This window comes from Oryx dammah, unplaced genomic scaffold (genome assembly GCF_014754425.2).
Source record: "Oryx dammah isolate SB20612 unplaced genomic scaffold, SCBI_Odam_1.1 HiC_scaffold_18, whole genome shotgun sequence".
In the NCBI taxonomy this organism is placed as follows: Eukaryota; Metazoa; Chordata; class Mammalia; order Artiodactyla; family Bovidae; genus Oryx; species Oryx dammah.
The window spans coordinates 40,315,766-40,338,716 of record NW_024070202.1 but is presented as its reverse complement, the minus strand read 5'-3'; positions in this window follow the sequence as shown (position 1 = coordinate 40,338,716).

Below are 22,951 nucleotides of genomic sequence, written 5' to 3'. Positions count from 1 at the left end.
AATGCATGCAAGTGAGAAGTGAAAGTGAAGTCGGTCAGTCGTGTCCGACTCTTAGCGACCCCATGGACTGCAGCCTACCAAGCTCCTCTGCCCATGGGATTTTCCAGGCAAGAGTACTGGAGTGGGTTCCATTGCCTTCTCCGAAATGTGCTTAAATTTATACCAAAAAAGTGCCTAAAAGAAAATGTATGCAAATTCACAGAAATATGAAACACATTTACAACTCCATTGCCATTTACTGCTAAATATTCTATAAGATTTTTTGAAAGGACTTTCAAAGCATGTATGTTGTATATCTGTAACAATTCTCTCAATGCCATTAGACACAATCAGCTGAAGCACAATGGAAGGTATTGGTGTTTACCAAAAAATGAAAAGTCATGCTACTATATATGGATTTGATCTTCACATTAGTAAATTCCAACTTAAGACAGAGAAGCAATAGTGTCTTTTCCACTTACTACCAAGTGTTTCTTTGTTTCTGAGTAGGCCTTATTTGCTATCCAGTCATGTAACAAATTTCATGTTCTTGCCATCTCCTCACTGAAATCCCTAATGGTAGGATTGGAAAGCTTTTCTTAGACTCATGTTGACTGTTTTTTCCAATCTAGAATTTCTCTTTCAAATGATTATTTTTGGCCCTGCCATAAAAATCCATAAAAGCAATTAGAATGTAGTGTTTCAGTAACTAAGCCACATTCTCCATAAGCTCCCTCTCTTTTTTTAAGAAACACTGAATTTTAGAGTTCAATGTAAGCAACCAGACTATTTAGAGAGAAAGGAAACGTAAAAGAAACAAACAAATGGATGATTCCCTTCTCACTAGTTAAATTTGGAAATGATTAGTATCCATTACATTCTTTCTTCTTATCCCTGGGAAGTAGAAGAAAACAATGAATCCATTTGTTTTATGCTGACCTAATTTGGAGATGTAATCTTTGCAATATTTCCTGAGGTATCTTCCTTTCACCCCTGTATGAGTCTAATTTTTCCAATTGCCTATGAATAAGGAGGCCAAGGTAATTAGGGGTTTTATCACATAAATAGAGTTATTTAAATGCTATTTTCTTTTCATTATATATCAAGTACCATCATAACAAGCTCATTACAAGTCACCACACTGGATGGTCTAAGAATTGATAAGGTTTGCACCATCATGTTTTTGAAGATGAGGGGGAAAAAAAGCAATTGTGGCAACAGCCACATTTTCTAGAGGATGCTGAGAATTGATGCTTATCCATTACTCTGGATGATTTCTTATAGCTCTGCAACAGAAAAACATACCAAATTTTATATATCAGCAATATGAAGTGAAGACAGTCAGTGAGAAGCATTAAAGTCATGATATTAAAAATTCCTTCACTGGGTGGGGTAGATACAGTAGATATGTCTTCGTAGACAGATTCTTTAGAGGTTTCTGCAATGATACAAATGTAAAACCCAAGAAATAAAATTGTGCAGTGAGAGGGAGAATAAATGTTACCAAATAATCAATAAAATATATAAAAACATCTGTTTTAAACTACTATTAATGGTTGTAGAACCACCAGTATGTAAAAATAGTCAGAGGAAATATCCTATATTTATTTTATCTCATAAGAATCTAATTTTTTAGGTTCTTAGGAAATGAGTGAAAACAATTTCACTAGATATACTTATTTGAATATTCTCTACCTATATGTTTTGTTATTGTTGATGATTCTTTGAAAATGCAATATTATGAAGTGTATGAGATATTGAAATTTCATAAATTATATGAATGTATATCCTCTTGGGATAAATTAACTGCTAAAAAATACACTGCTGTTGTAAATTACTATCTATTCTTATCAGTTATTATCTTTCCTCATGAATAAATATTACTTTTGCTTTTTCCAAAAATATTAAATAAAATCCTAATCTATGTTATATTTGGCCCTTGAACTGCAAGGGTATACTTATTTGCCTTTGAGACACAGTTCAAAATTTCTACCTGTGGTTGGCTGAGTTCATGCGGGCAAAGCCCCCAATAGGAAATCCCCATTGGGAAGGCCAAATATGGTGCTGAATCATTTTGGATACTAAGGGACAATTGTATATACAATTTGCACATGCAGATAAATTGCCTTCAGAATAATATTTATAGAGCTGAAACTGATGTTATTCATTAACTAGTTCATTTTTGTTATATTTCAATAATTGGTGGCATTTAGTCACTTAGTTTTGTCTGACATTTGTGACCCCATGGACTGTAGCCTGGCAGATTCTTCTGTCCATAGGATTTTCCAAGCAAGAATAGTGGAGTGGGTTGCCATTTTCTTCTCCAGGAGATTGTTCTGACCCAGTATCAAACCTGTGTCTCTTGCATGGTAGGTGGTCTCCTGCATTGCAGGCAGATTCTTTTCTGCTGAGCCATCAGGGAAGCCCAGTTCCAATCATTAATATATCATAATTTTTATGACTTTAAGCAGTTACAAATTCTATGCTTTCAAACTGGTGCTGGTGAAGACTCTTGAGAGTACCTTGAACTGCAAGGAGATCAAATCAGTTAATCCTAAAGGAAATCAATCCTGAATATTCATTGGAAGGATGGATACTGAAGGTGAAGCTCCAGGAATTTGGCCACCTGATGTGAAGAGCCAACTCATTGGAAAAGACCCTGATGCTGGGAAAGACTGAGGACAGGAGGAGAAGGGGGCAACAGAGGATAAGATGGGTGGATGGTATCATCGACTCAATGAACATGAACATGAGTTCGAGCAAACTTCAGGAGGTAGTGAAGGACAGGAAGACAGTGTGGTGCAGTGCATGGGGTTGCAAAGATTCAGACAGGACTGACTGAACAACAAAAAAGCTCATTACTCTATAAGTCTCAGATACCTAATATAACTGAAGTATTTCCATTAAACATATATATTTAGCATATTTAAGGCAACTTGAGTGTTTTATATTTTCAGACTTCGAAGCTTTGGCTCTCAATCCACTTCTTTAAGTATCTCTGTTGAGCAAACCACAAGGAAGGTGTTAGGTAGTTAGAGCAGAAAAAGGAGTCCAGAAGGTCAGTGGCTAAAAAACAAGGAAAGGAAAAGCCCGTGAAAATAGAACAAAGGAAGGTATGGACCAGAATGAGGACCTCAGGTAGAACAAACAGCACACGTGGCTAGCCCAGTTTATATAGGGCAGGCCCAGGGGGAGGATAAAAGCATATAAAAAGAGGAGCCAAAGGGCCAGGGCCCTCTCTCCCTCTCTCCCTCTTTCTCACCCCATCTTCCTCTCTCTCTGTCTCTCCCCTCTTCGCATCTTTTGGGTTGGCTTACCTTCATACCTTGAGGATGTATTTTTCTTTATTTTCTAAATAAAACTGAGCTGTAACATGGAGCTGTAACACTGATCTGTCCGAGAGTTGTGACCTGGTCTGTCAGAGGACTGTAACGCTGGTCCATCGCTTCAAATTTTTGTTGTGATGAGACAGAACCAAGGAAATTACACACTTCCCTGACAAAAGGGTTCATCTGAGAATGAAAATTTAGGGTCAAACCAATTTGGGATTATTCATAGAAGTAGTAAAAAGAAATGACAACCCACTCCAGTATTCTTGCTTAGAAAATTCCATGGACAAGAGGAGCCTAGTGGGCTACAGTCTATGTGGTTGCAAAGAATTGGACATGACTGAGTGCCTGAGCACACGAACACACACACACACACACACACACACACACACACAGTAAAAAGAAAGATGTATTTTTGATTTATGGGTTTAATTTAATGCCAAACTAAAAGACAGTTAGGTAGTATTTCTCTATTTCTTACTCTTAGTTTCTTTTGCATATCTAACTCATGTACACATTTTTAATTTAGCTTTTGTTTGTTTAGATTTTTAAGAATCATAGTTAGATGTGGACTAAGCAAAACAAATAAGCATAACCATTCTGCTAATAAATATTTTAATTTTACAATTCAAATAATGAAATCTATATTAATTCCAGGTCAGAAGAAAGGAAAAACTCAAAAACCTAAATGGTTCTGTGTGTGTGTGCTGATCAAATATTCTTGTATAAGATATCTGTGTACTTGGATTGTTTTTTGAATATATATCATCCAAATTCTTGAGAAATGCATGAAGAATAATTATTAAACATACTTCCAAAGAAGACATACAGATGGACAACATTACTAATCATCAGGGAAATCAAAATCAAAATCATTGTGAGATATCACCTCAGACCTATCAGAATGGCTATTATCAAAAAGAAAACAAATAATAAGGGCTGGTGAGGATGTGGAGCAAGGGAAATCCCTGTGCACGGTTGATAAGAATGCAAATTGATGGAAATACTATGGAAAACAGTATGGAGAGTCCTCAAAAAATGAAGAATAGAAAACTACCTGGAAGCCTACTTCTGGGTAGTTTTCCAAGGAGACAAAAACACTAATTCAAACAGATATATGTCCCCACTATGTTCACCACAGCATTATTCACAATAGCCAAGATATGGAAGCAACCTAAGTGCCCATGCATAGATGAATATAGTATAATATAATATATATTGGAATATATGGGATGCAACATTACTCTGCCATAAAATGGAATAAAATCTTGCCATCTGGGACAACATGGATGGGGACAGAGAGTTTTCTGCTAAGTAAAGTAAGTCAGACAGGTAAAGACTTATACCATATGAGTTCATATATATATTAAATCTGAAAAAGAAAAAAAATAAATGACCAATATAACAAAAGAGAAACAGGGTCATAGATACAGAGGACAAATCATTGCCAGAGGAGAGAAGGGTAGAGGGATGAGTGAAATAGTTGAGGGAAATTAAGAGATATAAACTTGTAGTTATAAAATAAATGAGTAATGGGGGTGAAGTATAAAGCATTGGGAACAGAATCTATAATAATGTAATATCTTTGGTGACAAAGGTGCTCAAAAGGTACACAGTTCCAGTTGCAACATAAATAAGTACTAGGGATGTACTATACAATATGATTATTAAAAGTAAGATATGTATATCATTATGAAAGATATTAAGAGTGTAAATACTAAGAGCTCTCATGAGAAGGAAAAATGATTTTTCCTTGTATCTATTTGAGTTTATGAATACCCACTATGCTTATTGTGGTAATCATTTCATGATATATATACATTAAAAAATTATGTGGTAAACCTTAAATTTAAGCAATGCTGCATTTAGAAAAGGCAGAGGAACCAGAGATCAAATTGCAAACATCTGTTGGATCATCGAAAAAGGAAGAGAGTTCCAGAAAAACATCTACTTCTGCTTTGTTGACCATGCCAAAGCCTTTGACTGTGTGGGTCAAAACAAACTGGAAAATTCAAGAGATGGGAATACCAGACCACCTTCGTTGTCTCCTGAGAAATCAGTATGCAGCTCAAGAAGCAACAGAAAGAACTGGACATGAAACAACAGACTGGTTCCAAATTGGATAAGGAGTACGTCAAGGCTGTATATTGTCACCCTGCTTATTTAACTTATATGGAGTGTACATCATGAGGAATGCCAGGCTGAATGAAACATAAGCTGGAATCAAGAAATATCAATAACCTCAGATATGCAGATGACACCACCCTTATGGCAGAAAGAGAAGAGAAACTAAAGAGCCTCTTGATGAAAGTGGAAGAGGAGAGTGAAAAAGCTGGTTTAAAACTCAACATTCAACAAACTAAGATCGTGGCATCTAGTCCCATCACTTCATGGCAAATAGGTGGGGAACAATGGAAACAGTGAGAGATACTATTTTGAGGGGCTTCAAAATCACTGCAGATGGTGACTGCAGCCATGAAATTAAAAGATGCTTGCTCCTTGGAAGAAAAGCTATAACAAACCTAGATAGCATATTAAAAAGCACAGACATTGCCAACAAAGGTCCATCTAGTGAATGCTATGGTTTTACCAGTAGTCATGTGTGGATGTGAGGGTTGGACTATAAAGGAAGCTGAGTACCGAAGAATTGATGCTTTTAAAGTGTGGTGTTGGAGAAGACTCTTGAGAGTCCCTTGGACTGCAAGGAGATCCAACCAGTTCATCCTAAGGGAAATCAGTCCTGAATATTCATTAGAGGACTGATGCTGAAGCTGAAACTCCAATATTTTGGCCACCTGATGTGAAGAACTGACTCATTCAGAAAGACCTTGATGCTGGGAAAGATTGAAGGCAGGAAGACAAGGGGACGACAGAGGATGAAATGGTTGGGTGGCATCATCCAAACGGTTGAATGGACATGAGTTTGAATAAGCTCTGGGAGTTGGTGATGGACAGGGAACCCTGGTGTGCTGCAGTGCATGGGGTTGCAAAGAGTTAGACACAACTAAGCAACTGAACCGAACTGAACTGGATTAGTTATATCTCAGTAAAACTGGGATACAAATTAACTTTAAAAGTACAAGAAAATAAAATTTGTATTTTTCTTGCTTTTAATGTACATTATTTTTGCCTCTTCTGGACCAAATATTTTCAAATTCTTTCATTACTATTTTACTATTTAATTTTTTTTTCTCAACAAGAAAATGAAATGGTCCAAATAAATAAAGTATGAAAAACCTCAATATATCTTTTTAATATGATTTCTTTCAGCACCAAGAGAAAATTCTATTATATCCTATGCTTAGCACTTTTCTGAAGATAACCATTACTATTAATATTTTGGGAAATTTCAAAGTATCAGTTTAAAGATCATGAGTTATTATTATTTTTTAATCCATGAGTTTTATTATCAATTCAAATGAACTGGTACAACACAGATAATACTTATTCAGTAGCTGATTAAACTAATTTTTTGATACTGAAACTGATCATTTATGTACGTATTTGTTTACATCAGTTTTAACATGATATTAAAGTTTACCTATTACAGAGCTTTTCCCACCTTGGTCCTGTACACTTTAGTATGCTTAACAGTGTTCTTGACCTCCAGATTCTAGAAGCCAAGAGTTTCTCTCCAGTGTGACAACCAAATATGAGTCCAAGTTTCGCAAATGTCCCACAGTGGGCAAAACTGCCCAGGCTGAGAAACACTCATCCATTTCAATAAGTCATATGATTCTTAAAACTACTTTCTATTCACACTGATGGTTAAGAATCATTTTTATTTGGTGTGTAAAAATATCATTTTATGAGAAAAATTAGATTAAAAAAACGAAGAACAAATTCTTATCATTTTCAGTATATATTTTAATAGCTTGCATGTCTGCATCAGTTTTCAGAAAATTTTAGCAACACAGTCATTTTATTCCAATTTAAATATGTTATGTTAATTCTGTACTTTAGGGTTGAATAAGGTCTACATAAGCATATTGTAATCTTTCAGGTATTTAAATTAATCATCAAAGTGATTGTATGATAATCATCATAATTCTCTTAAGTAGGCTTTTCTTTCAAAATATTTACAAAAGTTTAATGACAACTCACTTTAGCTTTAAATACTTTTTCTACTTTAAGTGTTGATGAATAAGCAATCAACCTCTTCTCTCCCACACTGATGCACTTGGAGCAATTATTCACAAGGACTGATACTGCATTTCATGCAAAGATAGGCACGATAAATGACAGAAATGGTATGGACCTAACAGAAGATATTAAGAAGACATGGCAAAAATATACAGAAGAACTCTACAAAAAAGATCTCATGACCCAGATAACCACGATGGTGTGGTCACTCACCTAGAGCCAGACATCCTGGAATATGAAGCCAAGTGGGCCTTAGGAAGCATCACTATGAACAAAGCTAGAGGAGGTGATGGAATTCCAGTTGAGCTATTTCAAATCCTAAAAGATGATGCTGTGAAAGTGCTGCACTCAATATGCCAGCAAATTTGGAAAACTCAGCAGTGGCCACAGGACTGGAAAAGGTCAGTTTTCATTCCAATCCCAAAGAAAGGCAATGTCAAAAAATGCTCAAACTACCGCACAATTGCACTCATCTCACAGGATAATTCTCCAAGCTATGCTTCAATAGTACATGAATCGTGAACTTCCAGATGATCAAGCTGAATTCAGAAAAGGCAGAGGAACCAGAGATCAAATCGCCAACATCCACTGGATTATTGAAAAAGCAAGAGAGTTCCAGAAAAAACATCTACTTCTGCTTTATTGACTACGCCAAATCCTTTGACTGTGTGGATCACAACAAACTGTGGAAAATTCTTCAAGATATGGCAATACCAGAGCACCTGACCTGCATCCTGAGAAATCTGTATGCAGGTTAACAAGCACAGTTAGAACTGGACATGGAACAACAGACTGGTTCCAAATCGAGAAAGGAGTACATCAAGGCTGTACACTGTCACTCTGCTTATTTAACTTACATGCAGAATACATCATGCAAAATGCCAGGCTGGATGAAGCACAAGCTGGAGTCAAGATGGCCAGGAGAAATATCAATAACCTCAGATATGCAGATGACACCACCCTTAGGGCAGAAAGCAAAGAAGAACTAAAGAGCTTTTTGATGAAAGTGAAAGAGGAGAGTGAAAACCTTGGCTTAATACTCAACATTCAGAAAACTAAGATCTTGGCATCTGATCCCATCACTTCATGGCAAATAGATGGGGAAAGAATGGAAACAGTGACAGATTTTATTTGGGGGGCTCCAAAACAACTGCAGATGGTGACTTCAGCCATGAAATTAAAGGACACTTAACTCCTTGGAAGAAAAGCTAGGACCAACCTAGACAGCATATTAAAAAACAGAGACATATTACTTTGCCAACAAAGGTCTGTCTAGTGAAAGCTGTTTTTTTTCCAGTAGTCATGTATGGATGTGATTGTTGGACTACAAAGAAAGCTGAGTTGAAGAATTGATGCTTTTGAACTGTGGTGTTGGGGAAGACTCTTGAGAGTCCCTTGGACTGCAAGGAGATCCAACCAGTTCATCCTAAAGGAAGTCAGACTTGAATGTTCATTGGAAAGACTGATGCTGAAGCTGAAACACCAATACTTTGGCCACCTGATGCAAAGAACTGACTCATTACAAAAGACCCTGATGCTTGGAATGATTGAAATTGGGAGGAGAAGGGGATGATAGAGGATGAGATGGTTGGATGGCATCACCCATGAGATGGACATGAATTTGTGTAATCTCTGGGAGTTGGTGATGGACAGGGAAGTCCGGAGTGCTACAGTCCATGGGGTTGGAAAGAGTTGGACACGACTGAGCAACTGAATTGAACTGAACTGATACTACATTGGCCACAGTCGTGAAATAAATGTTACTCACCATTTAAGTAATTATAAAAATGAAAATTAAGATTTTGTGAAAACTTGTTTTCCAAGTGCCCAGAAATTGTGACTCATGAGAAAGAGGCCTGGGAAGATAGCAGATTATACAAACGATTATATACGTTCTTAGAAACCAGAATAAAATTGATTTGGTGAGAGAATTTGCAAAGAAAATTGAGTGATTCAAAGGATGAGAATAAGCTAAAAGACAATCTGTCACTAGTGGCAGAATAAAATACAGATAGAATATTCTGTGTATTCCTTTCCTATGAAAAATTTAAGACAGTGTTCCTCACTCCCTCAAATGTAATGATTAACTACAGTCCCGAGAATCGTGGTGGTGGTGGTTTAGTGGTGGTGGTGAAGTTGTGTTTGACTCTTGTGATCCCATGGACTGTGGCCTGCCAGGCTCCTCTGTCCAGTAGTTGATGGTAAAACTAAGGGTGGGAAAGGGAACCTGTGTTACACTCAATCTTTGATTCACCTGCCCTTGGAAATCCCTCTCTCTCTGAAACAGAGAGAGTCAGATATATCCCATGATGATTGTATTTTTTAAGTTAATTCAGACCCTCTTCTCTGAGAACATCAGGAACAAGTGAAAGCAATATTCCCATTAAGCACAATTCATCAGAAAAGTAAGTACAATTCTTAGAAAAAGCCTGGCAACAAGGAGCTGTATGGCCAAAGTGAGACAGTCTTGAAGAGAACCCTCATAAAGCTAGAGAACAAAATGAATCTGGCAATAAGGAGGAGGGGTGTAATAAAGCAAAGGCAGAATCTCAGTTCTTCAGCAGATGACAGTACCCAGGGGTGCTGCAGAACTGTGGGGAAACATCATTAGGAATGATGGGAAAAGCCATCACTGTAAGCAAAGAGAGCATCTAACTCAGAGTTTGAGAGTTAGAACAGACTAGGAAATGGCAACCCACTCCAGTGTTCTTGCCTAGAGAATCCCAGGGACGGGGAAGCCTGGTGGGCTGCCTTCTCTGGGGTCGCGCAGAGTCGGACACGACTTAAGCGACTTAGCAGCAGCAGCAGGATTCAAAGTACTATTCAGCAGATGAATTACAAGTGAGAGAAAACAAGGATTTGGAAGGCCATTATTTGGGCAATGACAATGCCTGGCTATATGCAATCCTATGATGCTCACTTGAAGGATGAACTATTCAGTGCTTGGAATACTAAAGACTGTGCATGTTCTGTTCCTGTGTTGGGGAAATCTATAGAGTAGCAAAAGAAGGATGGCAGGGGAATCAAATGTGAGCTCTGATTTAGAATAAATTTTGAGACTGCTCATACAACTTGAGAAGTCGTGAAGGTTTTGGTTTTGATGTCTTAGTGAAATGTCAGGAGAACTTTGCTCTCTCTACCGTTAAGGTCTATATAATGTATTTCTTGACTACCAGGATGCTGTGAGAAAACCATTTCATAGCTCATTTTCAGAAATTATTAGAGACATGCAAACCCATTAATAGTAAATCTAGGATTCATTAGACTCTAAAGAAAAAAAAGAAAACCCTAAAACTATTCTATAGACAAACATATTATAAATTCAAATCTTCTACCTTTGAGTATAATTTATATGTAAGCTCAAACCATGTGAGAAATTAGAGACTGCCAAGGAATTAGAAGCAGAAGAGAAACAACCCAGCAAACAACATTTTCTCATTCTGAGGTGGCTGGTTGCCTGCCATTTCCATGCCTAGCAGATGGCAAAAAGGCAGTGAGGGTGGGAACGGCTGGCACTTCATAGACTGCCAGGCTCCGTCTGGGCTCTTGATAAGTATTAATTAAATGAACTGAATCCATTGAAGAATGCTGTCCGTGCTGCCAGTTATGACAACCACTCTTTGTTTTATGTATTATCCTCATGTATCATGGCTTTGGTATATCTTTATAAAGACTGAATGAGCTACCAAGAGGTGACACTCAAAGTCACACACTTTAAAAAAAAATCTACTTTAGAAACATCTAATTAAAACCATATTCTAGTGATATGTTGATTGGCATTTCATCTGCAAATAAAGTTATACTACTTTAGCAAAATCAATCTTTGTGTAATAGAGACTAGGATAATTTCAGGTTTTATCTTTGCTTGGCCTGGGCATGTGGTGGACAAGGAGGAAAAGGACACAACACAGAATAAATGCATGAAGGGGATTTATATTCCTGGGTTTCATAATCCATGTAACGTCAAAGTTGTGAAAGTGTTACCTGGGCTCCTGAACTGGAAATGATTTAGAGGGATCTGTGTCCCTCTCTTCAACAAAGAGAAGGTTATAGAGTTGCAGTTTCCAGGTGATCTGGGGATTAGCTATTCCCCGAAAGACTAGAATTGAGCAGCCACAAAGAAATCTATATGTTAAAAGTACCCTCAAATTAAGGTGTGTTGATTCTATTTTATATGAAAGGATTTCCCAAGTTAAAGTGCCTTAGGAATACACCCTCTTTGTTATAGCAGTCTACCCAGAATGTATGCTGACCTCACAAGCCTGTGGGTTCAGACAAGGATTCATTAATAATAATGCCCAAATTACATGAGCTGTCTCTCAATGGCAAGATACCACTTTCTCTCCTAGTGTGAAATATCTGAAAATGTTGGCTGGTTACTTCTTGGAGCCCTCTGTCTCAGTTCTGTTCCCTTTACTCCAGCCTCTTGTTAATGAATACTGTCAGGCAATATCTTAAAGGGAGGCACCTGGTCACTGGCATTTTCCCAGAATTTTTTAAAAGGAAAGATTTAGGCTCCAGAGTTACCTATGGGAATGATGTCTCTTTCCTCTGTTGTGTCCTGTCATTTGTGCTCCGACATAGCACAGTTAGTGCCTGGAGCCCTGCCTGAATGCAGCTCCCTCTAGTTTTGGTTTATCAATAAGAAACATTCAGGAATGAGGATAAACATTGCTTTCCCAGGGAAGCATTTCCTGACTTGTAGAATCTATTAGAACATGAGAATATGTATGAGCTCATAATTCCCTATACTTCTATCATGGTAGTTAGTAATTTCATTTTTTAGCTTCTTGTCTGTCTTCCCCCTCTAAACTCTTTATTTATAAGGGCAGAATCCTTGTATGTTTATATAGCATAGTGTTCCTTACCAGGGCTACCACGGTACTAGTCCAGTGAATACTATTCACATTGGACTCTCTGAAATTGGGTAGCAAAGGTTCTGATTTCCAGCATTAATAAAACATAGTAGAGATTAATAAGTAATTTTCAATGAGTAAATCCTCTTATGCATTTCTGTCTTTCAGCTACAGCTTTATTTAATATTACACATAAAACAAACTTCCACAAATACCAAATAGTGCAGACATTCCTGGGTGATGAGGTCCTATGGTTGGGTAGACACTTACATTCTGAATTCTAAATTATACTTAAATAGGACTTCCCTTCCAAACATTAAAAAACAAAACTGTGATCATGGCATCTAGTTCCCTCACCTCATGGCAAATAAATGGGGGAAAAGTTGAAACAGCTATAGATTTTATTTGGGCTTCAAAATCACTGTGGATGTTGACTTCAGTTAGGAAATTAAGAGATGCTAGCTCCTTGAAAGGGAAGCTATGACAAATATAGACAGCATATTGAAAAGTAGAGACATCACCTTGCTGACAAAATTTCATATAGTCAAAGCTATGGTTTTTCCGGTAGTCATGTACAGATGTGAGAATCAGACCACAGAGGAAGGCTGAGCACCGAAGAACTGACACTTTCAAATTGTGATGCTGGAGAAGACTAGAGTCCCTTGGATGGCAAGATCAAACCAGTGAATCCTAAAGGAAATCAACCCTGATTATTCATTGGAAGCACTGTGGCTGAAGCTGAAGCTCTGATACTCTGGCTATGTGATGTGAAGAGCCGATTCATTGGAAAAGACACTGAACTGGGAAAGACTGAGGGCAAGAAGAGAAGGAGGTGACAGAGGATGAATGGTTGGGTATATCACCAACTCAGTGGACGTGAGTTTGAGCAAACTCTGGAAGATAGTGGAGGAAGAAGAGCCTGGTGTGCTATAGTCCATGGGATCACAAAGAGTTGGACATAACTTAGAGACTGAACATCAACAAAATATTAATATTCAGACAATGTCTTATGAAGAAAATTCAGTACAGTCACAGCATAGAGCATGATACAGATATACGGCTATTTAATACAATTTGGTAAGAAACTAATCTCTCTGAATAAAGAGAAGTGAGCATATAAAGATTATTAGAAAAAAATATGCTGGCTGCTATTATTATTATACACTCAACAGTTCATAGTTCAGTGGATGGAAAAATGGTATCAAACTGTTCTCTTCCTCCAAATGTTGAAAAAGAAATCTACCATTTCTTTAAAAATGTACCAGCTATAATGACCCTTTCTGCTGCTTGCACATCTTCTGCTTTGTAGAAATCACTCGAAGTGCTTTCCCAGGTTTGGTCCCTGGGTCAGGAATATCCCCTGGAGAAGAGAGTGGCTATCCACTCCAGTATTCTTGTTTGGAGAATTGCATGGACAGAGGAACCTGGCAATAGGGTCGCGGAGTCAGACATGACTGAGTGACTAACACAACACACTTTCCCATCAATCAAATCTATGGTAATAGGAAGGATTTCTTTAATAGATATGCACTGTAACAGCTGAAAAACAATGACTTGGGGAGATCACAACTGGAGGAGGATTTTAATGTGAAAAGCCACTCTGAATGTTCCAGTGGGCAGCACCAAACAGAAACATGGTAGATGACAGATGGCAAATATATCCTTGCCAACTGACAACTGCAATTCCCATGGTCAAACATTTCCTATGCTGTGCAGTTCTCAGGTCAAGGAGTGTTCATTCTGTACCTGGGTCAACAGATACATGTAATTATCTTTAAAACACGAATGTTTTGAGTTATTATGTATCATACTATATATGTTTCATATAATGAAAATATAAATAATTGTTTAAAAAGTTAGGGTATTGGAAAATCTGTTTGATCATTCATACTATGCTACGCTATTCTGGAATGTATTTTAAGTACTGTAGAGTACCAAGTCTTCAGTCTTTTGAAAAAATATTTTCCCACAATGGAAACTAAAATGGAAAATCATTCAAAAATGTTTTGCCAAGTTACATGCATTTATGGGTACTGGAATTAGGGAAATGACTAAAACTGTCTAAGAAGGAATTTTTATTTCAAGCTTTTCTGTGTGCAACTGATGTTTTAGAAAAAATTATTTGGTTCAGAGTTTCTCCAGATTGTATAAATTAGATTAGTTGAAATGAAAGTTACTGTGTTCTGTGTTGATACTGCTATGTTACACTTATATGATTCTTTATTCTAATTTACTAAAAGGAAAAGAATTACCTGTTCACTTAGAAAAATATGATCATTAGCAGGTCTTCAAATATATAACAACAGATTAGAAATGCTGACAATGGTGGTGAGTTCAATCCAAAAATCTTTTTGTATTTCAACTTTGGTATTATATGATAGTCACACGTTAGTCTCTAACAATTCTTCTGAAAATGGAGACATATATAAAGAAATGTGACACACTCTATGCCCACAATCGATACTGGTCATAATGAAAAGCACCCACTCGTCCAGATCAGCAGGATTTCCAATGGCAGTTTTTCTCATTCCCTCTGAGAACAGAACTGAGAAGTTTGGCCAGATACAATCTTGCTGCAACTTGGAAGCTAATAGTTTTCAGTTGCTAATTTACATTAAAGGTTAGCTATGCCAGCCTCAAAAATGAGACTGAATACAAAGCCAGATGACCTTAAATAACCAGAAATGAGCAATCACCTGAGCATTAATAATTTGCATATGACATGCTCCGATTTGGAGCCAAGATACATAATGAAGAGCAGAACTCAGAAATGAGTTCCTCAATTTGTCTATCCATGTCATCATAGTAATCTAATAATTGCCTTATTTCTACACAGTTTCCCTTCTATTCGAGTCATAGCCTAATATCAACAATGAATCATTGAGATTTCATTTTCTATTGTTATTTCAGAGGACTAATTATTTTCATAATTATAATAATTTTTTCAGAGGACTGATGCTGAAGCTGAAACTCTAATACTTCGCCCACCTGATGTGAAGAACTGACTCATTGGAAAAGACCCTGATCCTGGGAAAGACTGAAGGCAGGAGGAAAAGAGGATGACAGAGGATGAGATGGCAGGATGGCATCACTGACTCAATGGACTTGAGTTTGAGTAAACTCGGGGAGTTGGTGATGGACAGGGAGGCCTGCTGTGCTGCAGTCCATGGGGTCACAAAGAGTCAGACACGACTGAGTGACTGAACTGAACTGAACTGAATATGTCACCCTGGAAACTTAGTGGTTTAAAATAAGAGCTATTGAGTTAGCTCACAATTTGCCAGGTTGAAAAAATAGGCTGAATTTGGTGAACAGCTTTCCCACAGGTCTCAGCTAATTTCATTCATGAAGGACTCACCTGAAGATTGATGGGCACTGGTTGGTCTGGAATGACCTCAATCAATACATTGGTAGATGGCTGGTGGGTGGCTGGTGCAACAGAGGTGGCTAGGTCTTGGATTTCTCTTCATTCAGTAGGCTAGCCTGGGCTCACTTACTTGGTGGTTGCAGAGTTTCATGAGCAGCAAGAAAAGGGCAAATCTCAATGCATAAATATTTTCTAATTCTCTGCTCTTCTCATGTCTGCTATTGCCTTATTGGCACAAACAAGTCACATGGCTAAGCCCAGAATCAGAGCATGTGGGTATCCAGAATTCCAGTGAAAGGAAAGGTGGATATTGTGGTTAAGGTGGATATTGTGGTTATTCTTGCAATTGAACATGCTTATAAAACAAGATCATTTTAACACAGAGAATTGAACTCTGTCTGGGTTTATAGTTTTAGTGATGCTTATTGGGAAACATGGAGAAGGAAATGGCAACCCACTCCAGTGTTCTTGCCTAGAGAATCCCATGGACAGAGGAGCCTGGTGGGCTATTGTCCATGGGGTTGCACAGAGTCAGACATGACTGAAGCGCCTTAGCAAGCATGCATAGCATTAGAAAACAAGGCCAAAAGCTGCCACAGTGCTCGGTTTTCAAAAGGTCAAAAAATTAGATAAATGCCTTAATTCAAATTTAACACTGAATAACATTTACTGAGCTTTTAACTACTTGCAGCATATCAGCATTTTACCTACATTATTTCATTTTACTGGGAAAACACACAATGAGGCAGGTGAGTGCGTTATTTATGAGTACAGACTTGAAGTTCAATTACCTTTGTTCAGCCCTAGCTATTACTTATTACCAGTGGGGTTTTGGTTAAATAATCTGTTTCATAGTGTTCTTGTGTTTTCATGTGTTAGTATATACAGAATCCCTTGAACTTTGCTAACGTATCATGAGGGTTATATAAGTTACCACTACTATTATAAATTACATACATATTATCCTCCACATGTCAGAGGGAAATGGAGAAATTAACTAACCAGCCTAGGGAAATTAACTAAGCAAAGAAACACAAAGTATGCATTCAAGTAAAAGAGAGTTTGATTCAAAATTCCATGATTAATCTAATGAATTCTTTTTTTTTTTTTGTAATGGGAAGATGAATACGGAGACCATTTTTATACCTACATAATATTTTAAATGTAAATAGTTACCCACTATATTAAAGACTTAAAAAATTCAAACCATGGTATTCTTTTTCTTATTAATATTATGCATATTTTGACCCGAAGAATTTTGAATAATTGCTTCTATCCTAACATACGATTTTGTAATTAACAATTCCCAGGTTATATTTGTTAAATTTCTATAAAAATAATACACAATCTTTTGTTCTGAGCATTCTAGTTATACATGTGTACTTTGCCATGTTCTAGTATTAAGGATTGATTAGCCTACTGAAAAAGATGCTTAAAATAACATGTGGTTAAAAATATTTGGATTTTAATCCAAAATCTTCCACTCATTTGATCTATGCAAAGGCAATTTCATGTGATTCAACTTAGTTCACATACTTAACATAGAAAGGACTGAGCAAATTCTACTATTAGTAGTATAATTCCATGAAAAGATGCAATTTTCTTGATTTCTCCTTAATTAATTAAAGGCAAGCACATTTTAGTTAATGTGACATCAAAGTGTAAATGAATGAAAAGTGACCTAGGAAGGGAGAGAAAAAAAAAAACAAAGAGACTGGAAGATGATATTGTTGCTAGCTTTGAAGACAGAGACAGAGGGCAAGAGGCAAGGAATACAGGTGGCTCTAACGTTGTGAAAGTCAGGAAGCCGATTTCCCCAGAGGCTCTAGAAGAGACTAAGCTTGTCTAGACTTTAAAACTTTTGGAATCTAAAACTTGTGTTGATATATAAGTAAATAAATAAAAACTAGTAAAAACTGGAATTATCTGACATGGAAACATTCTAAAATAAAGAAAAAAAAAAAAAAACAATGCCAGGAAAAATTTCAGATGAATCCAAATACTCTGAAGATGTATTTTCTTTCTCCTCAATATTCCCCTTGATTTCATTTTACTCTGAGGAAGCTGATGTTTCTATCAAATAATATAATAACCTTTGCTGAAAAGAAGTAGAACATAAATACAACAAAAATAAATGAAGAGGCATCTTCTGAAAATTAATCACAAGTCAAAGAAGCCAAACATTTCTGTTAAACTGTCAATAGACTTCTTGGTAATTTATATCAAAACACTTTCTCCCACTCACCTACGAGCACCTTATCTTTGACAAAGGAGACAAGACTATACAGTGGAGACAAGGCGGCTTCTTCAATCAGTGGTGCTGGGAAAACTGGACAGCTATGTGTACAAAGAATGACATTAGAACACTTCTTAACACCAGACACAAACATAAACTCAAAATGGACCAAAGACTTAAATGGAAGGCCAGAAACTATAAAACTCTTAGAGGAAAACATAGGCAGAACATTCCGTGACATAAATCACAACAGAATCCTCTTTGACTCACCTCTTAGGGTAATGGAAATAAAAACAAAAATAAACAAATGGGACCTAATCAAACTTAAAAGCTTTTGCACAGCAAAGGAAACTATAAAAAAGAGGAAAAGAGAATCCTCAGAATGATAAAAAATAATTACAAACAAAGCAACTGACAAAGGATTAATCTCCAAAATACATAAGCAGCTCATACAGCTCAATATCAGAAAAAACAAACAGCCCAATTAAAAAGTGGGCATAAGAGCTAAACAGACATTTCTCCTAAGAAGACGTGCAGATGGCCAATAAACACATGCTAATATGCTCAATATCAGTCATTATTAGAGAAATGCAAATCAAAACTACAATGAGTCACATCAATCAGAATGGCCATCATCAAAAAAGCTACAAACAACAAATGCTGGAGACGATGTGGAGAAAAGGGAATCTTACTGTCCTGCTGGTGGGAATGTAAATTGATACAGGCGCTATGGAGAACAGTATGGCAATTCCTTAAAAAACTAGGTATAAAACTACCATGTGATCCAGCAATCCAACTCCTGGGCATATACTCAGAGAAAAGCCAAAATTCAAAAAGACACATGCACTCCAATGTTTATCGCACCACTGTTTACAGTAGTGAAGACATGGAAGCAACCTAAATGTTCAACAGAGGAACGGAAAAAGAAGATGTGATACTTATAGACAATGAACTATTACTCAGCCATAAAAAGGGATGAGACGGGGACATTTGTAGATATGTGGATGGACCTAGAGGCTGTCATACAGAGTGAAGTTAGAAAAAAGAAAAACAAATACTATTTATTAACACATATATATGGAATCCAGAAAAATAGTACTGATGAATCTATTTGCAGGGAAAGAATGGAGACACACACATGGAGAATGGACTTGTGGACACAGCAGGGAAGGAGAGGGTAGGACAAACTGAGAAAGTAGTATTGGCATATATACCTTATCATGTGTAAAACAGATAACCAATGAGAAGCTGCTGTATAACACAGGGAGTCCAGCTCAGTACTCTGTGATGACCTAGAGGGGTGGGACGGGAGGGGAAAGGAGGCTCAATAGGGACAGGTGTATAGATAGATAGATATAGGATATATATGAGTTATATATTGGAGAAGGAAATGCCAACCTACTCCAGTGTTCTTGCCTTGAGAATCCAATGGACAGAAGAGTCTGCTGGGGTACGGTCCATAGATTTGTTAAGAATTGGTCACAACTGAAGTAACTGAGCACGCAGGCAGACATATGTATGTATATATATACAATTATGTGGAGAAGGAAATGGCAACCCACTCTAGTATCCTTGCCTGGAAAATCTCATGGACAGAGGAACCTGGTGGATTGCAGTCCATGGGGTTGCAAAGAGTTGGGCACGACTGAGCGACTAACACACACACATACAATTATGACTGATTCGTGTTGAAGGGCAGAAACCAACACAACATTGTAAAGCAATTATCCTCTAGTTAAAAAACAGTTCCTATTTTGACACATTATATAACAGCAATAATCTATATTTTGTACATGACATAATGAAATTTCACAATATGTTTTTTTTTTGTTTATTTCTGTCCCAAGACATCTTTTTCTTGGATCCCACACATTTGAATGTATCACCTTCAGCTTCTGTGATTTCTTATTATTTACTCCTGGCACTGTAACTACACCTCTTCAATTTTCCTGACCACCACATTCATATCAATATTCTCTAACGAACGGAACTAGGTGATATACTGGTGGCTCAGATGGTAAAGAATCCACCTGCAATGCTGGAGACCTGGGTTTGATCCCTGGGTTGGAAAGATCCCCTGGAGAAGGAAATGACAACCCACACCAGTATTTTTGCCTGAAGAATCCCCATGGACAGAGGAACCTGGTGGGCTACAGCCCATGGGGTCACAAAGAGTCGGACATGGCTGAGCTACTAAGCACACACACAGGTGATATCCCATCCCTGCTTGTAACTATCTATATCCACTAATTTGTATTGGAACTAATGAATAACTAATTTGAGTTAATGTAACTACTGTGATACAAACATACTAAAATGATTTCAAGAACTGGTTTACATTTCTTGCCTGGAGCAAGAAAAGGCAATTTCCTAGAGAAAAGTCAACCAAAGGAAGGAATTATGATGGTGAGCCAGATGCAGACACAGAGACAGCTGGTAGAGCAAAGGAAGTTCAAGCGTAGGTTCATGAGTTATGTTAATTCTAACCCAGGTGCCTTGGCATTGTATTTCAGTGCTAGAAGATGGAGGCTCTTTGCATAATTTGAAGAATCTGCTCAAGGTATAATCTTTTAAAATAGAGGCAAATTTGGTTTAGTATGCTGCCTATTTACCAAGTTTAATGATGCATATGAGTGTTGTTTCCTTACTTTATCAGAGTAGACATGTTGTACATCTGCTACAGGGTCCAAAGGTAGTTTCTCAAATCTATTCCAGAGTGGCACATTTCTGATTTCACCAGGTCCTAGGTAACACTGATGCCCTCAGAAGGTGAACTGGAAACCATAAGCATTGTGGTTTGGGAAACTGGACCAGCTGCACTCTTCTGACTCGCCTTCTAAGAACCATTGACAGAACAGTTTTGATAATTTCTGTAATATACTTTGTCTTAAGCAAGTTTTTGTTGGATGTCCTAAATGGGCATAACATGGGGGAAAGTGCTTCTTTTTATTTTGGAAGAGCAGAATACAGGTATAAGATGATGCCCGAGATTTACCAACATCCAATGTCCTCTTAGGAGTGACCTCATAGAAATATTAGTACTGTATCTGTGGATCTCTGGCAGACTTGGCAACTCAAATCCAGCTCTGCTGCTCCTGGGGCAAATTACAACTTAAAGTGACTCACAGGCAGCAGTGTTCTTGCAGATAGGTAAGGTGATTCTACGAGCATGGAGATTTGTGTATTATTGCTGTATGTTTGCAGAGGTTGGAGAGTAAGGCCTCAGTCCATGTTCCACAGGGGTTAAAAAACTGAGGCTCATGTTACAGTTCAAAACTTAAAATTATATATTCATAAAATTTTATAAAATAACACAAACTTGGTACACTTATTATTACTTAAAATTAACTAACACTCTCATGAGTGGATCTAAATATCAGTGTAAATTGTTACCAGATTTTTCTTCTTTCTACCTGGAAAAAATAATATGAAATATGCTTTTTAAATGCATACAATATGGTTTAATAACTTTTGATTCTTGCTCTCTTCTCTTTCCTCCCTTTAGCTCTTGGCTGACCTAACCAAGACTGGAGCCACTCCCTTATTTTCCACCAAAGAATGTGTTCACTTGTCTAACCTACAATAGCCTGATGTTTCTAATCAAATCTAAGGATGTGGAATTCAGTTTGAAAACATCAGGATTTCAGTATAGATGAGTGACTACAAGTGTCACTCTCTGCTTCTTAACAGACACTAAAAATAATTGAGGTGATTTCTCCACGTTCAGATTGTTCTAGTAGTTTTGACTAAGTTAATCAGTCAAATATTATTTGCCTTAAATTAAGGTATTTTTCTGTAGTAATATTTTAATTAGTATGTGCATAGATAAACTTCATTTCCTATGGCACAAATTAAACTCAATTTGTTGAAAAACCAGACTCTCTTTTGGAAGTGGCAGTATTGGGCACCACAGTTTTGGTGTCTATTTCTTTAGACTGGAATGTCTTTTACATAATGGATGTTTAGTATACAGTTCCTGAATTGAACTACTGAATTGATCTATGATTTAAAATAGTGAAACCAGTATGTACGTTTAGACAGGCTGACAACTTATAAAGCAATTCAACGGTTCAGAGGCCGTGTCATAGTAGAGGCTCAGTGTCTGCAAAAGAATCAGAATATTTCAGGATTCTCTTCTCTTATCCAAGAGAAAGTACATGCTAATCATAGATAAAGAGCCAGTGATTCTTTGCTCTGGTAACAGATGCATGGATATTAGACTACAAATTCATTTGGTCAGATGAATCACAAAAAACATATGGATGGCATCAATATTTTGTTAACCATATTAGACATATTAATATTTAATATAAAATATTGGTATAATTGACAATTAAAAGTATATATGTAAATGGTACAGGAGTCTGGGAAACTGGGAGGCAAGTGAGAATATTATTAAAGTGATCCAGGCTTATTTCACTCAATAATATGTTAGATTTTGCCCTGTTCTTGTATGGAACATGAGTCTTGCCTTTTTTTAGTTTATTTTTTAATTGAAGGAAAATTGTTCTACAACATTGTGATGGTTTCTGCTGTACAGCAATACAAATCAGTCACAATTATATTTATCTTTAATACTCTATCTATCTCTGTCTCTATATCTATACCCCACCACATGAGGAGCTTTGTCTTTCTTAAAGTTTATTTTATAGTATTCCATTTTAAGCACTTACCACAATTTATCAATTTCAGTATTGATGAACATTTCCCTCCCCAGTCTGGGACTCTCTGTAATAATGATTCTATTAACATTCTTGAATTCGTCTTGTGGTGCACATCTGAGTGCAGTTCTTCAGGTATACACCTAGGAATGGAATCGTTGGCTATGTATAAGTCTAATATTACAAAAGATTGCCAAACAACTGACAGAGTAATTGTTTTCCTTTATTTTCCCATTGGCAGTGTATAAAAAGTTCTATACTATTGAATTTGCACCAACACTTTGTATGGTCTTTTAACTGTACCTATTCTTACAGGTGTTTATGGGTGATCTGGAGTTTAAATTTTAATTGTTTATCTCATTGGCAAAGATGTTAAAAAA